This window comes from Bufo bufo, chromosome 3, assembly GCF_905171765.1.
Source record: "Bufo bufo chromosome 3, aBufBuf1.1, whole genome shotgun sequence".
NCBI classification, from domain to species: Eukaryota; Metazoa; Chordata; class Amphibia; order Anura; family Bufonidae; genus Bufo; species Bufo bufo.
Window position 1 is genome coordinate 599,552,599 of NC_053391.1, and position 23,138 is coordinate 599,575,736.

General features: G+C 45.5%; 1 protein-coding gene across 2 annotated transcripts in view; it reads left to right on the forward strand.

Annotated features, from left to right (window-relative positions):
* Positions 1-23,138, forward strand: part of LOC120996164 (small cell adhesion glycoprotein) — a 68,014-nt gene that overhangs the window by 35,075 nt on the left and 9,801 nt on the right. The window contains exon 1 of one of the 2 annotated variants that reach the window (XM_040425917.1): positions 1,095-1,195. The exons of the other annotated variant lie outside the window; for it this stretch is intronic. The gene's annotated coding sequence lies outside the window, so the exon portion shown is untranslated. Of the gene's footprint in view, positions 1-1,094; positions 1,196-23,138 lie in introns of those variants that run through there. 2 annotated transcript variants of the gene reach the window in all.

Consider the following 23,138-nt stretch of genomic DNA (forward strand, 5'->3'; position numbering starts at 1 on the left):
ATTCAAGTGAATGGGTCTGGATCCGTGATACGGCCGATGCCCATATATTGCGGACCTGCTGTTTGCGGGCGGCAATATGGACATAGGCCACCTACAGTGGTGTGCATGAGGCCTAAGTCTGACATCTAGTGGTCGTTTTCTTGTAAGACAGATTCATATTCACTAAAACTGGTCTAATTAGTATGTGCATGAAAATATGGCGCAAGTGAGCTGAGTTTTGGCGCGCGTCTCCATGAAAGTAGATAAATTGTGGCGCAGCTCACCACTTAAAAAAGAGACAGAAAAGTACGCCAGCCCTGGCGTGTTCTTACAACTAAATCTGGCGCAAAATAAGGTGCACTTACATCAATAGGACGGAAATTAGGCGCCAACATTTGAAAACTTTTGAATTAGTGTTAAAACTCAAAAAAGGCACAATAGGCGCAAAATCAGTTGGTAAATGAGACTTAGGCCTTGCCCTCATTGTGGGCCGCAAACAGTGGTGCCACAATATACGGGCACCGACCATGTGCACACCATATCACGGATGCGAACCCATTCACTTGAATGGGTCCCCAATCCGGAAAGAGAGCGGCACAGAACCCCACGGAAGCACTATAGAGTGTTTTCGTGGGGTTTTTCTCCGTGCCACAAAAAAATAGAACATGTTGAATGGGCCTAGATCTGTCGCGGCAGCCGCACAGATGTTCCTCGTGCATTGGGGACCGCAAATCCCAATGCGTCCAAGTTTTCATACTGCCCGCAAATAGTGTTGAGCGAACTTGTGTTTTAAGTTCGGCGTCTAAAGTTCGGGTTATCGAAGAATCGCGTTATGGATTCTAAATTCCGTTATGGTCCGTGGTAGCGGAATCCATAACGCGATTCTTCGATAACCCGAACTTTAGACGCCGAACTTAAAACACCAGTTCGCTCAACACTACCCCAAACCTTCACCTCACATCTGGCGTCTTTACTGCAATAAGAAATAATGGCCAAAACGCAAGAGTGCAGAAAACCCCATGTCTATGTGCATCCCTCCCCCCCTGTCATGGCTGCGGATCATCCCCTGTGGGAGCTGGTGCACACGGACGGTGAGGCTGCGGGCAGTGAAGGGTTACAGGGCGGCGCTGGGTGTGGCGGGAGCTCGTTATTACAGCGCCGCTCTGCACCTGTCCTATTATTTCTAGGCTCGGTGACGGTGCGGAGACGTCGGACGGTGAGTAGTGGCGGGACGCTCCGGGGTCGTGTTTACCGCCGGACTGCTCGGCAGTGTTTGATCTGTAGAGACCTCAGGGCGGGGAGCTCTGTCAGCCGCTCACACACTCGTGACTGGGGGTTGTGTGCTCTGTATAGGCGGCGGCGGGATGAGCCTGGAAGCGCCCGAACTAAAGTATCTCTGGGAAGTCCAGCAAGCAGATGGCCTGTGCCCTGCAGACATGTACGTAGGGCAGCGTGGGTCAAAATAATAAAAGGCGCTTTATGACATTAGTGATGGAGTAGCTAATATCAGCCAATCACGTCGCTGCTTTTAATTTCCAGCCCTTAATTGACATGAGAGCTGCCATCTGATTGGTCACTGTCAGTTGCTTCCACTGTATGAGGAGCAGTGAGTGTAGATGTGTGTGTATAATATATATCTGTGTGATTGTACTAATAATAAATGGAAGCCACTATCAGTATCCCCATGGATAGTATATACTGTTGGGGAAGTTAAGCCAGTGCTGCTTTGTTTGGTGCATCTCTGAATATGTACTTGGGCTACTTTCACACTAGTGTATTTGCCTGATCCGGCAGGGTTCAGCAAAAAACGCTTCCGTTACTGATAATACAACCGTCTGCATCTGTTATGAACGGATCCGATTGTATTATCTGTAACTTTGCCAAGATGGATCCGTCATGAACTCCATTGAAAGTCAGTGGGGGATGGATCTGTTTTCTATTGTCAGAGAAAACTGATCCGTCCTCATTAACTTTCATTGGGGGTCATGACGGATCCGTTTTGCTCCGCATCTCATGACTGAAAGAAAACTGCAGCATAGTGCGGTTCGCTCTCCGGTATGAGAACGGCATGCATTTCGGTGCATTCTGTTCAGTTACGTTTTGTCCCCGTTGACAATGAATGGGGACAAAACGGAAGCCCTTTTTTTTTTTTTCTTCCGGTATTAGCCCCTATGACTGATCTCAATACTGGAAAATAGAAACGCTAGTGTGAAAGTACCCTAACAGCAGTTTTTATGCTGCTTTCCCTCTGGAGTGAAATTGTGACCTGTGCAACTTTAATTTCTTAACCCTTTAATGACCAGCCTGTTGGGCCTTACTGACTAAGTAATTTTTATTTAATAAATTTTTTTTTTACCTCCATTATTGCCTTCCAAGAGCTATTACTTTTTTCTTTTTACATCTAGTGTATCTTTTTAATGTTGCTATTTTTGGGGTACACGTAACGTACTGATTAACTCTTAATAAAGGGTTATTCCGGTTACATTAAACTACCCCCCCTATCCACAGGATAGGGGGTAACTATTAGAAAAGTGGGGGGAGGTCCTACTACTTCAGGGGCCACTAAGGGGTTAAAGCAGGCATCCTCAAACTGTGGCCCTCCAGCTGTTAAACTACAACTCCCACAATGCCCTGCTGTAGGCTGATACCTGTAGGCTGTTTGGGCATGCTGGGAGTTGTAGTTTTGCAACAGCTGGAGGGCTGCAGTTTGAGGATGGCCTTGGTTAAAGCATCACTAAACTTTTAAAGAACATTTGGTATGTCATGGTGACCTAGCCACAGTGTAGGTGAGTGGTGGTCTGAGTGCTGAGACCATCACTGATCTCTACAAGGAGGGGACAGAAGCGCATATCGCACACTCTACTCACTGCTGAGGACAGAGTGAGACAGGCCCATAGACTTCTATGGACGTAGACGTTTTTTATTATTTTAAGACCTTTTTGACAAACCTTCCCTATAAGTGAAAAATGCCATGAACAAAAACTCTGATGGAAAGCCACAATGTGTGCAAAATATCAAGAAAAAACAAACACAGATGGGTTTTTAAAAAAAAAAAAGCCATTTGTGTAAGCTTACTGTAGATCCTTAAAGGGTAACTGTCATGTTTTCATCAAAAAATCTATTTTGGCATATGTCTAGCATTATGCATGAAGCAATCTCTAGGTGCTTCACATAGCACTGTTTTCCTTGAGTTTTTCACTTAGTTACGGCTGTTTAAACACTGGCTTCTCTGCCAGTTCTGAGGCCAAAACTGCTTTCCCTCACTTCATACACACTTGCTGTAGCCAGCAGCTCCCTGACAGCCAATCAGATTGGATTACTGAGACACACCTCCTAGCTCTGAAGTCTAATGCGGGCATGCAGTGTGGAGGACCGTCCCTCCGTCTTCTGTTTCTACTAAAGGGAAGATGGACAGGGCATAGCAACGGTCTTTTAAGGGACATTAATGAAAGCTGTTATTATAAGGTAATTACAGATCTTTTGGCAATCATTGACTAACTCGGGTATACATGCCTAGCTCTAATAAACTAGCAAATAAAATAAAAAGACAGTTACCCTTTAAGCCTTATTCACATGTCGGTGTTCCACATATGTGTGCTGTTCATGTTCTCCACGGACAGCACACGTCTCAATTCATTTTAACGTGCATTCACACAACAGTTTTTCCATTTCATCCACCATGACGGCCCACATTGAGATTGACCCTTGACCTCTGTAGGGGCAGGAACACATAGAGAGTTTAAGAACCCCCCACCCCTCCACCTCCTCAGTGCTTTCCACATGTTGGCCCCTGTAGGGGCAGGAGAGTTCCTCCTTCATGGAGGATAAAACAACCTTATTTTCTTTACAGGTTCTCCAGCTGGCCTCCCGCGGCAGGAGCTAAGGCTGGCCAGCTAGGAGCATCGAGGACCCTCGTCTCGGCTTATGCTGAGGCCTGCGGTCCTCCCCATACCTTCAGACTCCCTTCCCTCCTTGAGGAAGCAGTTGGAGGTGCCGGCTTCTCGGACCATCGCGCGCTGTGCTCGGCGTCCTTTCCTTCTGGAGGAGGGCCGAGTTCTAGCGTCCGGCAGGGGGAGCAGGTACGGCGCATGGAGCGTCTCTATGGGCGGCCCCTCGCCTGCTACACCGCGATGTCTGAGACACCTGCTCCCCGCCAGGAGGGTCCTGATCCTTCTGCCACCAGTACCGTGAGTCCCCTTCTGGGGGGTATATATTTCAGTTCTTTAATCTGAATTACTAATGCTGGGATATCTGGTTGCTTCCTTCTGCAGGGCAGCAAGGAGTTAAAAACAAAAACAAAACCCTTAAAATGCTGTGCTTGTTCCAAGCGTCTCCCTGAAAATTATAAAAAGAGGCTATGCAAACCTTGCACTACGGAAATTTGGAAGGAAGAGCAACCAGATATACTCTCGGAAATGAAGTCTTTTATTTCAGACGAGATTAAGTCCTCTTTAGCCACCTTGTCTACCCCCTCCAGCAACCCCATCCCTTCTAAGAAACGCAAACTGTCCGTTATTTCCTCTTCTGAGGGTGAAGAGGTTGAAGTGGCCTCCGCCTCATCCAGACAATTTCCTAATGAGGAACCCTTGTCGGACGGGGAAATTCTAGAAGAAGATAAAAAATACTTTTTTTCGGCTGACGAGATGGAGGAGTTGCTACGTGCGGTCAGGTCCACTATGGGCATTGAAGATACTCCTAGGCCCCGTACGGTGCAGGATGAGATGTTTGGGGGTCTCAGATCTAAGTCCTCTATTGTTTTCCCCATTAATGAAAATATAAAAGAAATGATATTGGAGGAGTGGTCAGATCCAGAAAAAAGGCTTGGCGTTCCCAAAGAATTCAGGAATAGGCTCTGCTTTGACCCGGCTGAAAGCAAGATATACAACCAGACGCCTAAGGTCGATCTACAGGTGGCCAAAGTAGTAAAAAAGACCGCCCTACCCTTTGAGGATTCCTCTCAGCTAGGCGATCCTATGGATAGAAAGGCAGATGGCCTCCTAAAAAAATCCTGGGAGTCAGCTATGTTTGGGGTAAAAACTAATATTGCTGCTACCTCCGTCGCCAGAGCGATGTATATATGGCTAGGAGAGTTGGACGAACATCTAAAAAATAAGACTCCAAGAGAAGAGATCAGGGACTCTCTCCCCCTTCTCCGCTCCGCCACAGCTTTTCTGGCCGATGCGTCTGCAGAGTCCATCCGGTTTTCCGCCAAGGATGCTGCTCTCTCTAATGCAGCCCGACGGGCTTTATGGATGAAGGCCTGGTCAGGAGACAAGGCATCCAAGGCCAAGCTTTGTTCTATCCCCTTTTCAGGGGAATTTGTCTTCGGCCCCACTCTGGATAAAATCCTGGAGGGAGCAGCAGACAAAAAGAAGGGTTTTCCAGAGGACAAAGAACCAAAAAAGAAGCCCTTTCGTCAGTACCAACCCCAGCAGAGATCCTACAGGGGGAAAGGGAAGTCCGGCCGATGGAGCTATCCCAAAGGAGGGAGAGGAAGAGGCTTCATCCTCAATCCCAGAATAGGCAAAATAAACAACAATGACGCCAGGGTCGGGGGGCGACTGATGGGTTTTCTATCCTCCTGGAGTCAGGTAACTTCAAATCCCTGGGTGCTAAATGTAATCTCTCACGGTTACAGGATAGAGTTCACATCAGTCCCCCCGAGAAGATTCTGCATCACACCTCAGAGCAGATCAGATCTTCCAAAAATCTGGCAGGGCGTCCAGGACCTCTTAGAGCTAGGGGTAATTCAAAAGGTTCCTATCTCGGAGGAAAGGAGAGGATTTTATTCCAGTCTTTTTTTTAGTAAAAAAACCAGACCAATCCTTTCGCACGATAATAAACCTAAAACCCCTAAACAGGTCTATTCTATACAGGAGGTTCAGGATGGAGACCATCCCATCCACAATCCCTCTGATTCCAGAAGGGGCGTTCATGTCGTCAATCGACCTAAAGGACGCTTACTACCATGTCCCCATCCATCATCTTTCGCAAAAATATCTAAGATTCACTCTAAGAGGACCAGACAGGTCTATCCATCACTTCCAATATGTCGCCCTCCCTTTCGGTATTTCCTCGGCCCCCAGGGTCTTCACAAAAGTCGTGGTAGAGATGGTGGCCTACCTTCGTCAGGAAGGAATCACAATCATTCCATATCTCGACGACTTTTTAATTCTGGGCAAGACAGAATCCGAGAACCTTCTGGCAACCCAAAGATTCTCGGAATTCTTAAAAAACCTTGGCTGGATTATAAATACAAAAAAATCCACCCTAACCCCGTCCATGAGAATAAAGTTCCTGGGTGTGGAACTAGATTCGTCCCTGTTGATGACCTTCCTCCCTCAGGACAAGGCTACTGCACTGACAGTGAAGATCAGAACATTCCAGAGGGCTCGCAATTGCTCCATCAGAAAGGCCATGAGTCTCCTGGGAAGCCTAACCGCCTGCATTCCCTCAGTGGCATGGTGCCAAAGCCACACAAGAGTAATCCAAAATTGGATCTTAACTATCTGGGACGGAAGACAAGTAAGTCTAGACAGGATTTTTCGGATCCCTCAGGCCGTAAAAACAGACTTGGATTGGTGGAAAGTAAAAAGACGTCTGCTAGGAGGCCTTCAGTGGCGGAACCATCCCGCCGTGCAAGTAATCACGGACGCAAGCCTCGGAGGCTGGGGAGCAAAGATAGGAGATCATCTTCTACAGGGTACCTGGCCTGCCGAGATAAAACACAGATCCTCCAACTACCGAGAGCTATACGCAGTCCTGGAGGCATTATTAAAGGGAGAGTGTCTTCTAAAAGGGCGACACCTAAGAATAATGTCAGACAATACCACAACGGTGGCTTATCTGCGTCACCAAGGAGGGACAAGGTCACGGCCTCTTGGAGAGATAGCAAAAAGAATTTTCTCCTGGGCAGAGGAGAACGCTTTATCTCTGTCCGCCATCCACCTAAGGGGCTGCGAAAACGCAGTAGCAGATTTTCTGAGCAGAAAGACAGTAGATCCAGGAGAATGGTCTCTGAACAGGAATATCTTCCAGAAGATCTCAGAAAGATGGGGCTGTCCAGAGGTAGACTTATTCGCCTCCAGAAGAAATGCGCAGGTAAAATGTTTCTGCTCCCTAAACCCAGGAGACAGTCCATGGGCAATCGATGCCCTGTCAATACAATGGAAATGGAAACTAGCCTACGCCTTTCCACCAATACCACTAATACCGCGGGTCGTCCAGAAACTCCTGGAGGAACCAACTACTCTCATCCTGTGTGGCCAAAGAGAAGTTGGTACTCCACTCTAAAACAGCTATCGCTGGAAGATCCGTGGGAGATTCCCTTCCAGAGGGATATTCTAGTCCAGGGCCCTCTTCTTCCAGACCCAGGCATATTCAGACTGTCAGCCTGGATCCTGAGAGCGAGACACTAAGAAGCAGAGGACTTTCGGAGAAGGTGATACTTACTCTGAGGGCGAGTAGAAAAAAGGTGACCTCCTCCATCTACCTTAAGATCTGGAAGAAATACTGTTCCTGGTTAGGAGTTGAGCACCCAGACACCACCTCTCCTCCCATCAACAGAATTTTGGACTTTCTACAGTGCGGCCTTGAGTTAGGCCTGAGACCTAGTACTCTGAAGGTCCAAATTTCTGCCCTCAGCTCCTTCTATGACTGCAGCCTGGCCAACCATAGATGGATCAGGAGGTTCTTCAGAGCAGTTTCTAGATTGAGACCCTCTCTGAGATCCAGAGCTCCGACTTGGGATCTTAACATCGTCCTGGAGGGCCTAACAAAACCTCCATTTGTACCATTATCTGAGATCTCTTTAAAACACCTTTCTCTAAAAACTGCCTTCCTCATCGCTATCACCTCAGCCAGACGCATTGGAGAGATCCAGGCCTTTTCTTGTAAAGAGCCCTACCTCCAGATTAGCAAAGATTATATCCGTCTAACTCTCGACCCAGGGTTTCTCCCTAAGGTAGTCTCACCTTTCCATCTAGAGCAGGAGATCTTCCTACCCTCTATCCCTAGGTCCGAACATACAGGGTCTAGAGATAGGTTACATCTCCTGGATGTTAGGGACATAGTTGTCCATTACCTGGATTCTACCAGAGATTTCAGGGTGGATAACAACCTTCTTATTCAGTTTTCAGGAAAAAATAAAGGAAAGAAGTTAGCCAGGTCTTCCATAGCCAGATGGATCAAATCCACTATTGAATGCTGCTACAAGATCCAGAACAAACCCAGTCCTGGTAATATTAAAGCCCATTCTACTAGGGCCACTGCCTCTTCTTGGGCCGAGAAAGGAGGGGTCTCGCTGGACCAGATCTGTAAAGCCGCAACCTGGTCTAGCGCTAATACTTTTGTAAGACACTATCGTCTTAATCTTCCGGACGCGAATGAAGCTCTTTTCGGCCGGAAGGTTTTACAGGCGATATCCCCACCCATTTAGTTATCTGATATGTCTCAATGTGGGCCGTCATGGTGGATGAAATGGAAAAACCGCAATTAGACTTACCGGTAATTCCGTTTCCTTGAATCCACCATGACGGCCCATACTATTCCCCTTCCCAAAAAAAAAATAAAAAAAATATGTTTTTTGTTTATAAGTTGCATATACATGCAGATGATTATTTAGGAGTTTAAGGGTATGAATCAATATCCTTTTACTTTTGTTCCACCTTTCGGGTAATTGTAAAGCACTGAGGAGGTGGAGGGGTGGGGGGTTCTTAAACTCTCTATGTGTTCCTGCCCCTACAGAGGTCAAGGGTCAATCTCAATGTGGGCCGTCATGGTGGATTCAAGGAAACGGAATTACCGGTAAGTCTAATTGCGTTTTTTTTCCAACGGTCCGTCACGGATTCAAACCTATTAGGCTGCATTCACACGTCCGTGGTGTGTTACGGACCCGCAAATTGCGGGTCCGCAACACACTAGCCCGGAACCCCCATTAAAATGCCTATTCTTGTCCGCAAGCTGCGGACAAGAATAGGACATGCTCTATCTATTTGCGGACCCAAAGATCGGGGCCGCGCACCGCAAATGCGGACAGCACACTGTGCGCTGTCCGCATCCATTCCGTCCCCATAGAGAATGAATGGGTCCGCACCCGTTCTGCAAAATTGTGGAACGGATGCGGACCCATTTTGCGGACGTGTGAATGGAGCCTTAGTCTGTGGGTCCGTGAAAACCACGGATGCCATCTGTGTTTCACGGATCATTAGGAAGAGATGCTTTGAAAATAATTTTTTAGCTGTGCAGTGTTAGTGAAACACGGATGACATGTGGATCCATTACGGACAGTCTTTAAAGTGGTATTCTGGGAATACATCATTTTAAACAGGTAGCCTGCCTCCCCTAACAGGATCGTACTTGCCTGCCGCTCCAGTCCTCTGCGCTGTCTACCAAGTCTCCATCTTCCTGTCTGGGGTTTTTCTTACACCTTGGCATGGTCACCAAATCCACTTAATCAGTGATATTGTGGAGCTGTGGGGGGCAGATATGATTCTTTGGGAAGATTGGTGGTTTTAGTCCTCACTATGGCTAATCTCCTCCCTTTAATGATCCACATGTGCAGTGGTGGAACTAAGTGTGCACTCTTTCTTTGAGACGCCCCCTGGACTTTCTGGAGCTCCTGCCTGCTTGATAAGAAAATGGGTGCAAGGCGGGAGGACCAGCTCAGTTTGAGTTCACATCACCGTATAGCTTTCCATTCTTTTGATCTGTCAGAAGAGAGGGATCCTGTTAAAAAAAAAAAAAAAAAAAAAAAAAAAAAAAGGTAATTTTGCGGAACGGGTGCGGACCCATTAATTTCAATGGGGCTGCAAAAGATGCGGACAGCACACAGTGTTCTGACCGCATCCGTAATTTCGTTCCACGGCCCCACTAAAAATATAGAACATGTCCTAGTCTCGTCCACAATCGTGGACAAGAATAGGCATTTTCTCTATAGTGCGGTCCACAAAATGCGCAACGCACACTGTCTGTATGATGGTTTGCAGACCATAAAACACTTAAGGTCATGTGACTGCGCCCTTAGCAAGGGGCCATAGTATGGATGATGGAGTCAATGACCAGGCCTGTTTGGTTCTTATGAAGACTTTTTGCTGCTTTATCACAGAGTAGTAACATAGTACATAAGGCCGAAAAAAAACATCTGTCCATCCAGTTCGGCCTGTTATCCTGCAAGTTGATCCAGAGGAAGGCAAAAAAAAAAGCCTGTTAGGTAGAAGCCAATTTTCCCCACTTAAGGGAAAAAATTCCTTCCTGACTCCAATCAGGCGATCAGAATAACTCCCTGGATCAACGACCCCTCTCTAGTAGCTATAGCCTGTAATATTATTACACTCCAGAAATACATCCAGGCCCCTCTTGAATTCCTTTATTGTACTCACCATCACCACCTCCTCAGGCAGAGAGTTCCATAGTCTCACTGCTCTTACCGTAAAGAATCCTCTTCTATGTTTGTGTACAAACCTTCTTTCCTCCAGACGCAGAGGATGTCCCCTCGTCACAGTCCTGGGGATAAATAGATGATGGGAGAGATCTCTGTACTGACCCCTGATATATTTAGATCTCCCCTCAGTTGTCTTTTTTTCTTTTTTTTTCTTTTTCTTTTTTTTTTTTTCTAATGTAAATAACCCTAATTTTGATAATCTTTCAGGGTACTGTAGTCCATTGATTCCAGTTATTACTTTAGTTGCCCTTCTCTGAACCCTCTCCAGCTCTGCTATGTCTGCCTTGTTCATAGGAGCCCAGAACTGTACACAGTACTCCATGTGTGGTCTGACTATCTTCTCATCACGGGCATCTATGCCCCTTTTGATGCGACCCATTATCTTATTGGCCTTGGCAGCAGCTGCCTGACACTGGTTTCTACAGCTTAGGCTACTTTCACACTAGCGTTCGGAGCGGATCCGTCTGATGTTTCATCAGACGGATCCGCTCCGATAATGCAGACGTTCGCATCCGTTCAGAACGGATGCGTCTGCATTAAAACTTAGAAAATTTTCTAAGTGTGAAAGTTGTCTGAGCGGATCCGTTCAGACTTTACATTGAAAGTCAAAGGGGAACGGATCCGCTTGAAGATTGAGCCATATTGTGTCATCTTCAAGCGGATCCGTCCCCATTGACTTACATTGTAAGTCTGGACGGATCCGCTCGCCTCCGCACGGCCAGGCGGACACCCGAACGCTGCAAGCAGCGTTCAGGTGTCCGCTCACTGAGCGGAGCGGAGGCTGAGCGCTGGCAGGCGGATGCATTCTCAGTGGATCCGCCTCCACTGAGAATGCATTGGGGCCAGACGGATGCGTTTGGGGCCGCTCGTGAGCCCCTTCAAACGGTGCGCACGAGCGGACACCCGAACGCTAGTGTGAAAGTAGCCTAAGTTTGCTGTTCACTAAAATTCCTAAGGCCCCTTTCACACGAGCGAGTTTTCCGCGCGGGTACAATGTGTGAAGTGAACGCATGGCACCCGCACTGAATCCTGACCCATTCATTTCAATGGGTCTGTGTACACGAGCGTTGTGTTTCACTCATCAGTTCTGCGTTGCGTGAAAATCGCAGCATGTTCTATATTCTGCGTTTTTCACGCAACCCTGGCTCCATAGAAATGAATGGGGCTGTGTGAATAACGCATTGCATCCGCAAGCAAGTGTGGATGCAATGCGTTTTTTACTGATGGTTGCTAGGAGATGTTGTTTGTAAACCTCCAGGTTTTTTTTTTTATCACGCTCACCTGCGCGGAAAAAAAACTGAACAACTGAACGCAATCGCAGACAAAACTGACTGAACTTGCTTGCAAAATGGTGCGAGTTTTCCTGAACGCATCCAGACCTAATCCGTATCGTTCGTGTGAAAGAGGCCATAGTCCTTTTCCATCTAAGTGTTACCCAGTGTTTTTACCATTTAGGCCCCCTGCACACGAACGTGTGCTTCCCGTTGCCGTATTGTGGAACGCGTTTGCGGATCCGCAATACACGGGTGCTGTTCTGTGGGCATTCCGCATCACTTGAATGGGTCCGGAGATGCGGAATGGAAGCACTACGGAGAGCTTCCATGGGGTTTCGTCCTGTACTTCCGTTCCGCAAAAAAGATAGAACATGTCCTATCTTTTTGCGGAACGGCCGGATCACGGACCCATTAAAGTGAATGGGTCCTCGATCCACTGCGGCTGCCCCAGACTGTGTTCGTGCATTGCAGGCCTCAGCACGACCACGGGGTGCACATGTTCGTGTGCAGGGGGCCTTAGTATGTACGGGTGACTTGCATTATTCCTTCCCTTGTGCATAACTTTACATTTGTCAGTGTTAAACCTCATCTGCCACTTCTCTGCCCAAGCCTCCAATCTATCCAGATCCCTCTGTAGTAGTATACTGTCCTCTTCAGTGTTAATTACTTTACACAGTTTAGTGTTATCTGCAAAAATTGATATTTTACTATGCAAGACTTCTACAAGATCATTAATAAATATATTGAAGAGAATAGGGCCCAATACTGACCCCTGTGGTACCCCACTAGTGACAGTGACCCAATCTGAGTGTGTACTGTTAATAACCACCCTCTGTTTTCTATCACTGAGCCAGTTACTCACCCACTTACAGACGTTTTCTCCCAGTCCGAGCATTCTCATTTTATATACTAACCTTTTATGTGGTACAGTGTCAAATGCTTTGGAGACGTCCAGATATACGACATCCATTGCTTCTCCGCTGTCAAGTCTAGAACTTACCTCCTCATAGAAACTGATTAAATTAGTTTGACATGACCGATCCCTCACGAAGCCATGCTGATATGGCGTTATTTGCTTATTTCTTGAGGTACTCCAATATAGCATCTCTCAGAAAACCTTCAAACAGTTTACCCACAACAGATGTTAAACTTACCGGCCTATAGTTTCCAGGCTCTGTTTTTGGACCCTTTTTTGAATATTGGCACCACATTTGCCATGCGCCAATCCTGTGGAACACTCCGTCAGTATAGAGTCCGCAAATATCAGAAATAGGGGTCTGGCTATGACATTACTTAATTCTCTTAGGATACGGGGGTGTAGACCATCTGGTTATGACGATTTTTGCCTATTTTAATCTTTTTAAGTCGCTGAGGTACTTCTTCCTGGGTCAGACATGGCACTTTTAATAGGGAATTTACTTTTACATTCTGCATGTCATCTGACAGTTTATTTTCCTCAGTGAATACATTGGAGAAAAAATATATTTAATAGCGTTGTTTTCTCCTCCTCGCTCTCTGCAATTCCCCCCTCATCACTCTGTAAAGGACCGACGCCTTCAGATTTAGACTTTTTACCATTTGTATAATTGAAAAACATTTTAGGGTTAGTTTTGCTCTCTTTGGCAATTAATCTCTGTCTCTAGTTTGGCTGCTTTTATTTGTTTTTTACATATTCTATTTTTTTCCTTCGTTTTTCAGTGCTTCCTCGCTACCCTCCTGTTTTAGTGATTTAAATGCTTTCTTTACAGTTCTATTTATCCATTGTTTTTGTTTTTTCTTGTTCCTTAAACTTTTATTCCCATAAGGTATGTACAGTACAGACCAAAAGTTTGGACACCTTCTCATTCAAAGCGTTTTCTTTATTTTCATGACTATGAAAATTGTAGATTCACACTGAAGGCATCAAAACTATGAATTAACACATGTGGAATTATATACATAACAAACAAGTGTGAAACAACTGAATATGTCATATTCTAGGTTCTTCAAAGTAGCCACCTTTTGCTTTGTTTACTGCTTTGCACACTCTTGGCATTCTCTTGATGAGCTTCAAGGGGTAGTCCCCTGAAATGGTTTTCACTTCACAGGGCACCTAAGTGGGATTTCTTGCCTTATAAATGGGGTTGGGACCATCAGTTGCGTTGAGAAGTCAGGTGGATACACAGCTGATAGTCCTACTGAATAGACTGTTAGCTGCTTTTTTCTTGCCATAATGCAAATTCTAAGTAAAGAAAAACGAGTGGCCATCATTACTTTAAGAAATGAAGGTCAGTCAGCCGAAAAATTGGGAAAACTTTGAAAGTAAGGGCTATTTGACCATGTTTGAAAGTAAGGGCTATTTGACCATGAAGGAGAGTGATGGGGCGCTGCGCAGGATGACCTGGCCTCCACAGTCACCGGACCTGAACCCAATCGAGATGGTTTGGGGTGAGCTGGACCGCAGAGTAAAGGGAAAAGGGCCAACAAGTGCTAAGCATCTCTGGGAACTCCTTCAAGACTGTTGGAAGACCATTTCAGGGGACTACCTCCTTGAAGCTCATCAAGAGAATGCCAAGAGTGTGCAAAGCAGTAATCAAAGCAAAAGGTGGCTACTTTGAAGAACCTAGAATATGACATATTTTCAGTTGCTTCACACTTGTTTGTTATGTATATAATTCCACATGTGTTAATTCATAGTTTTGCCTTCAGTGTGAATCTACAATTTTCATAGTCATGAAAATAAAGAAAACTCTTTGAATGAGAAGGTGTGTCCAAACTTTTGGTCTGTACTGTACCTCTCACAATTAGATTTTAGGATGCTTTTAAAAATATCCTATTTTGTCTGTATTTTTATTTTTGAGGACTTTGTCCCTCTTAGTTGGTATTATTAATAATAATAATAATAATAATAATAATAATATTATTCCCTGAAGAAACAATAGTCTTGTCCCGATAGCTGTGTGTAAGCCAGGGCTTGACAAATTTCCTTGGAATCTAGGAGCCGCGTCATAAAGCCCACAGTAGATGCCCCCATAGTGCTCCTTCCTCTTCTCCCTAGTGCCCCCCATAATGTGCCAGTATATAGGCCCCCCTTTTTGCCACAGTATACTATAAATAATAAAAACAAACTTATATACTTACCTTATGCTGCTGTCAGTGATGCGATGCAGGCCTAGTGCCTGTAGCCTATCAGAGGAACGGGCAAGGGAGACTCCTCTCCCCTGCTCCTCCACACCATTCATCTGTATCGCTGTCCTGAGGACGGCGATACAGATGAATATGGAGATGAGCGCTTCCGCAATGGAGGTGCTCATCTCCACTCCTACTGCCTCCGGACAGAACGGGCCCCCCTCCGTCGCCCGTTCACCTTTTGAAAACTGGCTGACAAATACCCAAGCGCCAGGACCAAATTCCTGATCGCCATGGCGACCTGGTGCCTGGGATTTGTCGAGCCCTGGTGTAAGCAGTAACAATGATGGTAGTGATCTTCCCTGAGTCTCTCTGTAGGTACACATTGCAATCTTCCCAAATAACTACAAGTGTGCAGTTTTGTTCTCATTAACGCTATGTGCAGTGCCCAGGCTGCGGGGTGCAAAACTCAGATGGAGATCGACCATCTGTCTCAGAAGTGTGTTGGGCAAAGACGCAATATACCCTTTCCACAAGCGGTAAGCCTTTTGCCATAACCGAGCCATTGCCTTTCCAGGCACAGACTCGTAAGCGATTCTCAGCTATCAAAAATGTCCGTCCTCCTCTCTGTGAGCAGGCTTGCAGTTTCAGGGATGAAGGTTCCCTGGACTAGGCCTGATTTATCATGGGCTCTTACTAGGTACATCTTCACTTTAGCTCTGCTTGCAGCAACTCTCTAACCAGAGTGTGGGGCCAACAATCGTCCTCACAACTGAACTAGGACTGCCAGTTAACTATTTGTTGCCTATACAAAACCAGTAAGGATTTGCACTGCACAAGTGAAAAGAGAACACTTTACTGTGAGAATGGTAAGGCAATAAATCACACTTAACTCTTTAGTGATCTGCTGTGCTACTGCACCAACTGGTAGACTATTTGGAACCAATAATAGAGAATATATGGATCAAAGTTTAAAGGTAGAATTGCGGTTTGTTTAAAGGCAGTCTGTCACCTCCATATGGCCATATACAGTGCTTACATTGTCCTATCGCACACCTATACATGAATGTTATGGTACCTTTGTCTTTACACTTGCAGAAGCTGGAAAAACTAACTTTGATTGATATGCAAATGAGCACTCGCAAGTGCCCAGGGGCGACGTTCACTGTGTTGGTGCCCAGGCTGCTCTGCCTTTTTTCATTGTTCCCCCGCCCCAGCCTCTGTCTATGCCCGCCCTCCTATTCCCTTGCGTCATCCTTCGGTCCGGCCGAGATCCTGCACACTGCGATGCCCATTGTTGGCACGGCATCACTTTAACTACTGCGCATGCTCCGGCGAACGGCACAAAACCAGCGGCAATGGTGTTTGCCGGCGCATGCGCAGTAGTTAAAGTGATGCGGTACCCACAATGGGCATCGCAGTGCGCATGCTCTGGCGAGGCAGTGCGCAGTCGCAGGATCTCGGCCGGACCGAAGGATGATGCAAGGGAATAGGAGGGCGGGCATATGCAGAGGCTGGGGTGGGGAACAATGAAAAGAGGCAGAGCAGCCTGGGCACCAACACAGTGAACGCCGCCCCTGGGCACTTGCGAGTGCTCATTTGCATATCAGTTAGTTTTTCCAGCTTCTGCAAGTGTAAAGACAAAGGTACCATAACATTCATGTATAGGTGTGCGATAGGACAATGTAAGCGCTGTATATGGCCATATGGAGGTGGCAGACTCCCTTTAAACAAACCACAATTCTACCACTCAATATATATTCAAATAATCATCATTTTTATTAAACATTTCATAATTACAAAAATCTGGCTTCACGTACTTAAGAACATTTAAAATCTCATGGGCTTCGGGTGTATGGTAATATTAGTTAATCTATATAAAGTGCAAATGCAAAAATATATCCATAGGGTAGTATAAACAATGCATACATATGGTATTGTTGCTGACCACAGTATATAAATATCAAGACACAATATTGCTGCTACTAGTGTTATGCAGCAAATACTGCACGGTCAGAACATTAAACCATGCTATACCAACATACAATATAAAGTTAGCATAATGCAGTGCATACTGACCCAAATGTAAACCACACCACCGCCAGACCGTACCCCGACGTGCGTTTCGCCGTCAGCTTTTTCAAGGACCTTGCTCATCTGAATGAGCCTTCATGGTATGTTAACCCAGGATGAGCACACTGCAGATTTTCCTTCTGTATTTTGTGCATGGAAAATCCAGTGTATTAGAGTAGCAGCAAAGTGGATGATGATTTACCAAATGTTCAAGGAGCTTGAACTGTGGATGTTAATGGGGTATCCTGGTAATTTTTACTTGCCACTTCTTCACCAGATAGAGGATAACTATTAGATCGGTGGGGATCTAGCTGCTCATACCACACCGATCATGAGAATGGAGGCATCATGGCTCACAAGGCACCCTGATATGTAGTGGCAGGTCAGGCGTTTAGAGGACCTGTCGCCACTACTGACATGCCTGTTATAATAGCTTCATGCATTCCCCATGTAATAACCATTCTGGAGCCTCTATTCTTATGACTCTGTTATGCCAGTCCTTTATTATTTCTACTAGAAGTTATGAATTGCTAGCAGTCTGCAGTAAGGGTACAGAGGGGTGGTTACCAGTTGGGGGAACTGGTTACCTCCCCTCTGTACCCTTACTGCAGACTGCTAGCAATTCATAATTTCTAGTAGAAATAATAAAAGACTGGCATAACAAACTGGTTATTACATGGGGAATGCATGAAGCTATTAAAACAGGCATGTCAGGAGTGGTGACAGGTCCTCTATAAACTACCACTCCATTCATCTCTATGGGACGGTTGGAGATAGCCGAGCACTGTAAACTGCTATTTACGGCATGTACCATAGGGTTGAATGGAGCCGCATGAGGACATGTCATCACTGAGGCAAGTCAGCTGATGTGACTTTGTCCCTGCAGTAGTTTAGTGATGACAACCCGGGAGCGGGAACTGAATGGTGGAAACCAGGTGAGTATGGCTTTCTCAACAGGTTCCGGATTGGGGGGGGTTGTTATTGTAGTGGATAAAAAAACAAAACTGGAAAGCTCCTTTTTAAGGCCTCATGCAGTGTCCCCATTTTGATCCACCAAATATTGGTATATTCCATATTTTTCTCTCAATTTAAAGTACTATTCTTGTCTGCAAAACAGAATAGGAAATATCCTATAATTTACGGAACCACCACATGCATTCTCAAAACTATGGATGTGTGCATACCCCAAAGAATATATTTGTATGGTTTGGACTTTTCATACGTGGCGATATGTGATGTTTATTGTTTCCCAATTTTACATATAAATATATAAAGTGGGTGATTTTATACTTGTGTGTTTTTTTTTTTTGTTTGTTTTTTTTGTTTATTTAATAACTATTTTCCCCTTTTTAGGGGCTAGAACCGGAGATCTTTTGATTTCTTGTCCTATTCACTCTAATAGAGCTCTAATAGGGTGAACAGGACCTCACACTCTCCCTGCTGCCCTGTGATCTGTGCAAACAGCAGCAGGGAGCAGACTATGGCAGCCAAAGCTTCAGTAGCGTCCTGGCTGCCACGGTAAGGCTGCGTTCACACGAGCGTGTCCGGATTAGTTTCGGATGCGTCACGGTGTGTTGCGGCAAACCCGCGCGAGTAGGAATGCAATTGCAGTCAGTTTTGACTGCGATTGCGTTCCGATGTTCAGTTTTTATCGCGCGGGTGCAATGTGTTTTGCACGCGCGTGATAAAAAAACGACTGTGGTACCCAGACCCGAACTTCTTCACTGAAGTTCAGGTTTGGGTTCGGTGTTGTGTAGATGTTATTATTTTCCCTTATAACATGGTTATAAGGGAAAATAATAGCATTCTGAATACAGAATGCTTAGTAGGTGATCAATTGAGGGTTAAAAAATAAAAAAAATTAACTCGCCTTGTCCTCTTGTTCGCGTAGTTCTCCCGGTCTTTAGTTCTTTAAAAAGATGAACTATGGGCTAAAGGACCTTTGACGTCAGATCACATGCTCCAATCACATGGTACATCGCCGCGGTGATGTTATAAGGGAAAATAATAGTGTATAGACAGTCACCTAGCAACCGTGCGTGAAAATCGCACCGCACTTGCTTGCGGATGCATGCGATTTTCACGCAACCCCATTCACTTCTATGGGGCCTGCGTTGCGTGAAAAACGCAGAATATAGAGCATGCTGCGATTTTCACGCAACGCATAAGTGATGCGTGAAAATCATCGCTCATCTGAACAGCCTCATTGAAATGAATGGGTCCAGATTCAGTGCGGGTGCAATGCGTTCACCTACCGCATTGCACCCGCGTGGAAATCTCGCCCGTGTGAACGCAGCCTAACCGATCGGAGCCCCAGGATTACACTGCTGGGGCTTTGATCAGAAGCTGCCACTGCCACCAATGAGGGGGAGAGGACCCTGTGGCCGCTGCCACCAACGATTTTATTACTGGGGGGGTGGGCGCACTGCGACACCAATGATAATTAACCTTTAATACAGGAGACTAGTACTGGCAGCAGATCAGCGGCAGTTAACCCCTCAGGTGCCGCACCTGAGTGGTTAACTGCCGCTGATCGCAGCTTCCTGTCAGAAGCAGGGTGTCGGCTATGCGATTCTGCTGCCGGCACCTGCCTCCTGTATTAAAAGTTAAAGACTACCTTTCGTGAGCAGGCTACATAGAGCGGCACCCAGGGATAGTAACATAGTACATAAGGCCGAAAAAAGACATTTGTCCATCCAGTTCGGCCTGTTATCCTGCAAGTTGATCCAGAGGAAGGCAAAAAAAACCCTGTGAGGTAGAAGCCAATTTTCCCCACTTTAGGGGAAAAAAAAATTCCTTCCCGACTCCAATCAGGCAATCAGAATAACTCCCTGGATCAATGCCCCCCCCCCCCCCCTTTACTAGATATAGCTTGTAATATTATTACGCTCCAGAAATACATCCAGGCCCCTCTTGAATTCCTTTATTGTACTCACCATCACCACCTCAGGCAGAGAGTTCCATAGTCTCACTGCTCTTACCGTAAAGAATCCTTTTCTATGTTTGTGTACAAACCTTCTTTCCTCCAAACGCAGAGGATGTCCCCTCGTCACAGTCCTGGGGATAAATAGATGATGGGAGAGATCTCTGTACTGACCCCTGATATATTTATACATAGTAATTAGATCTCCCCTCAGTCGTCTTTTTTCTAAAGTGAATAACCCTAATTTTGATAATCTTTCAGGGTACTGTAGTTGCCCCATTCCAGTTATTACTTTAGTTGCCCTCCTCTGGACCCTCTCCAGCTCTGCTATGTCTGCCTTGTTTACAGGAGCCCAGAACTGTACACAGTACTCCATGTGTGGTCTGACTAATGATTTGTAAAGTGGTAGGACTATGTTCATATCACGGGAATCTATGACCCTTCTGATGCAACCCATTATCTTATTGGCCTTGGCAGCAGCTGCCTGACACTGGTTTTTGCTGCTTAGTTTTCTGTTTATTAAAATTCCTAGATCCTTTTCCATGTCAGTGTTACCGAGTGTTTTATCATTTAGTATGTACAGGTGACTTGCATTTTTCCTTCCCATGTGCATAACCTTACATTTGTCAGTGTTAAACCTCATCTGCCACTTCTCTGCCCAAGCCTCCAATCTATCCAGATCCCTCTGTAGCAGTATACTGTCCTTCAGTGTAAATTACTTTACACAGTTTAGTGTCATCTGCGAAAATTGATATTTTACTATGCAAGACTTCTACAAGATCATTAATAAATATATTGAAGAGAATAGGGCCCAATACTGACCCCTGAGGTACTCCACTAGTGACAGTGACCCAATCTGAGTGTGTACCGTTAATAACCACCCTCTGTTTTCTATCATTGAGCCAGTTACTTACCCACATACAGACGTTTTCTCCCAGTCCAAGCATTCTCATGTTATATACTAACCTTTTATGTGGTACAGTGTCAAATGCTTTGGAGAAGTCCAGATATACGACATCCATTGATTTGCCGCTGTCAAGTCTAGAACTTACCTCCTCATAGAAACTGATTAAATTAGTTTGACATGACCGATCCCTCACGAAGCCATGCTGATATGGCGTTATTTGCTTATTTCCGTTAAGATGCTCTAACATAGCATCTCTCAGAAAACCTTCAAACAGTTTACCCACAACAGATGTTAAACTTACCGGCCTATAGTTTCCAGACTCTCCCTGCACTTACTATTATTCCTGGGCGACGCTCCGTTCGCCCGCTGTGCCCCCATTACTGTCTCCTGCTCCGTATGCTAATAACTACTATCGGAGCAATGGGCAGGAGACATCAGCTTCTGCCCTGGGCTTTCCTTCTCCCTGTGACGCTCTGCGCTGCGATTGAACAGTGCTACAGCCAGGGAGAAGGAACGCCCAGGATAGAAGCTGATGTCTCCTCCCTATTGCTCCGATAGTAGTAATTAGCATACTGAGCAGGAGACTGTAATGGGGGCACAGCAAGCGAACGGAGCGGCGCCCAGGAATAATAGTAAGTGCAGGGAGATCCCTGGGCGCCGCTCTATGTAGCCTGGTAACTTAAAGTCCGGACCCATTCAAAGTCCTGCTATCATTGGTGGCGCAGTGCGCCTGGCCCTCTCTCCTCATTGGTGGCAGCAGCACAGGGGGAGGGAGAGACAGCTTCCTTCTCCCCTGTGCTGCTGAGGGAACATGAGGGCACTCACAGCAGCGCGCTCATGTTCTGTGATACTAGACTGCGCAGTCCAGTATTGAAAAAATGGAAATCCCGGTATCGTATCGATACACAAACAAAAGTATTGATTAGGTATCGAAATTTCGATACCCGCAACAACCCTACTGTGCATGAGGCCTTAGGGTTTGCACAAGATTAGTTGCTTGCAATTTTTTATTTTTGTTTTGCAGACCTGTTGACTTCAATTGGTCCGTGGACCACATTTTGCAGCCAAGCATAGGACATATTCTATCTGTTGTGGAACGGGCATACAGATGCGGAAAGCACACGGATAATCCATGTGCTGTCCATGTCTATATATCTTTTCTGCAAAAGACAGAACATGTCTTGCTCTTGGCTACAAAATGCAGTCCACGGATCCATTGAAGTTAATGTGTCCAAAACAAAAAAACAGATGCAGCATTGAAGTCGCACTGATGTCATCCTTTATTTTGCAGACAGCAAAATACAGCAATACATATGGTCATGTCCATGAGGTCTAAATTTTTAATGTTTGCTTGCTGAGGGGCATATCATTAGCATCAGGCAAACTGCCCACTGGATAGCCATGCTTTTAGACCCTTGTTATTAAAGCAAAAGGGGGTAATGTTTTTTTTGCCAAAGTGGAGGCAAAATTGCTGTATCGGCAGAATACACTGTTCACAGCTTTCAGCGAGCAGATGCCAGCCACCCATGTGTTGGACCAGCAGGCCCCACTGAGTCACTGACCTCCTGCCGTCTCTGCTACTACAAGCGGCCCATTCAGTTTCATAAACACAATGGAGCAGTTTTTTCATGTCCCACAACCGGCTGACGCAAATCGGCAAACAAATATGTACATCCTGTTCCCTAACCCCTATGGACTTTGGGGCAGGTAGATTGGCTGGAACAGGCCCTGTACTGTCTTGTCCAGCCTCCAATGTCAATTTGGAGAGGGTTTTCTACAAGTGTACAAACATCACATTTTTTCAAAATGAATGAGGCATGGATCAGTGAGTATTTTCACACACCTCCAGCTGAGGCCAGTGAATAGATTGAGCTGGTGATAAATAGTAGTGTTGAGCGCGAATATTCGAATTGCGAATTTTTTTCTCGAATATCGCAATTTCGAGATTTCGCGAATATTTAGAATATCGTTCTATATATTCGCGAAATCGAATATTCGTTTTTTTTCTTTTTTTTTTTATTATATTTTTTTCTTTCCCACTTCCCTAAAATTGTTCTTACCTGTCCTTTGGATTCCTGGCTGCTCCAGTCAGTGGCGTTTTCAACTTACTGCTATATTCCATATTAGCTAAATTACAATCTAATCTATATGTGTATTTTACGAAATTTCGCAATAGTCGCAATTGCGATGCGAGTAATATAACACGAAATATTCGCATGAAGATTTCAACTTAGCACTGCTATACTCCATATTCTAGCCTAATATGGAATATAGCTGTGCTAAATTAGCACTGCTATATTCCATATTAGGCTAGAATATGGAGTATAGCAGTGCTAAGTTGAAATCTTCATGCGAATATTTCGTGTTATATTAGTCGCATCGCAATTTCGACTTTTTCAAATGTTCTTAATATTGCTCTAACTTCGTCTTTTA